Here is a 2,079-nt window from a genome sequence, read left to right on the forward strand (position 1 = left end):
AGCTCCCTGTCTCCTGTAGGAGTCCTTTTGCCTGTTGGTAGAACGACATTCCTAATTGACTTGGCTAATAAAATAAAGTTAACATATTTTTAAAAAAAAAGAAAAAGGGGGGGGGTTAAGCCCTGTCAAGTCCATGACACAATGATAAGTCATTTGGTTCTAGGGGGGATAGACAGTTGACAAGAGTAGGCAGGTTACCCCCCTATAACCCCCCCCCCCCACCACCCACCAGCCTTTCTCCTCATTCTCACTCTCCTTCCCTCCTTCTCCCTCTCCTTCCCCCTTCGCCCTCTCCTTCCCCCCTTTCTCCCTCTCCTTCCCTCCTTCTCCCTCTCCTTCCCTCCTTCTCCCTCTCCTTCCCCCCTTCTCACTCTCCTTCCCCCCTTCTCCCTCTCCTTCCCTCCTTCTCCCTCTCCTTCCCCCCTTTCTCCCTCTCCTTCCCCACCCCACCCCCCCCACCCACCAGCCTTTCTCCTCATTCTCCCTCTCCTTCTCTCCTTCTCCCTCTCCTTCCCTCATTCTCCCTCTCCTTCTCTCCTTCTCCCTCCCCTTCCCTCCTTCTCACTCTCCTTCCCCCATTCTCCCTCTACTTCCCCCCTTCTCCCTCTCCTTCCCCCTTCTCCCTCTCCTTCCCTCCTTCTCCCTCTCCTTCCCCCCTTCTCCCTCTCCTTCCCCCCTTCTCCCTCTCCTTCCCCCCTTCTCACTCTCCTTCCCCCCTTCTCCCTCTCCTTCCCTCCTTATCCCTCTCCTTCCCCCCTTTCTTCCTCTCCTCCCCCCATCCCCACCCCCCACCCACCAGCCTTTCTCCTCATTCTCCCTCTCCTTCTCTCCTTCTCCCTCTCCTTCCCCCATTCTCCCTCTCCTTCCCTCCTTCTCCCTCTCCTTCCCCCCTTCTCCCTCTCCTTCCCTCCTTCTCCCTCTCCTTCCCCCATTCTCCCTCTCCTTCCCTCCTTCTCCCTCTCCTTCCCCCCGTCTCCCTCTCCTTCCCTCCTTCTCCCTCTCCTTCCCCCATTCTCCCTCTCCTTCCCCCCTTCTCCCTCTCCTTCCCCCCGTCTCCCTCTCCTTCTCTCCTTCTCCCTCTCCTTCCCCCATTCTCCCTCTCCTTCCCTCCTTCTCCCTCTCCTTCCCTCCTTCTCCCTCTCCTCCCCCCGTCTCCCTCTCCTTCCCCTCCTTCTCCCTCTCCTTCCCTCCTTCTCCCTCTCCTTCCCTCCTTCTCACTCTCCTTCCCCCCTTCTCCCTCTCCTTCCCTCCTTCTCCCTCTCCTTCCCCCCGTCTCCCTCTCCTTCCCCTCCTTCTCCCTCTCCTTCCCTCCTTCTCCCTCTCCTTCCCCCCGTCTCCCTCTCCTTCCCTCCTTCTCCCTCTCCTTCCCCCCGTCTCCCTCTCCTTCCCTCCTTCTCCCTCTCCTTCCCCCCGTCTCCCTCTCCTTCCCTCCTTCTCCCTCTCCTTCCCCCCGTCTCCCTCTCCTTCCCCTCCTTCTCCCTCTCCTTCCCCCCGTCTCCCTCTCCTTCCCTCCTTCTCCCTCTCCTTCCCCCCGTCTCCCTCTCCTTCCCCTCCTTCTCCCTCTCCTTCCCCCCGTCTCCCTCTCCTTCCCCTCCTTCTCCCTCTCCTTCCCCCCGTCTCCCTCTCCTTCCCTCCTTCTCCCTCTCCTTCCCTCCTTCTCCCTCTCCTTCCCCCCTTCTCCCTCTCCTTCCCCTCCTTCTCCCTATACATCTCACGAATAATAATAACATTAAATGAACAGTGAAAGGAAACGCTTGGCGGTCAATTCTGTGTCCGTCTGGGAGCGGGAAGGACAATGCCTTGGGGTGTAAACCCCCCCTTAATGTCAGCTGGTCGGCTGCGTGGCTGTCAACACAGTGTCCCGTTTAACCTTGTGGTGGCTAGCTACAACATGAAGACTTGAAAGCACATCCAACCGATGACACATTCACTTCCTTTGTGGTTCATCCAGTAGAAGTCAATTCATTTAGCGTCTGTCTTTCAGGCTTTAAGGGAGAGATGGGGGCCACGTTTAATCAACTTACCGTACAGCCCCTTCCCTGGCTCTCCCCTTCTGAAAATCATCCACAACATCCCGTG

Source organism: Oncorhynchus mykiss, chromosome 4, assembly GCF_013265735.2.
Source record: "Oncorhynchus mykiss isolate Arlee chromosome 4, USDA_OmykA_1.1, whole genome shotgun sequence".
NCBI lineage: Eukaryota > Metazoa > Chordata > Actinopteri > Salmoniformes > Salmonidae > Oncorhynchus > Oncorhynchus mykiss.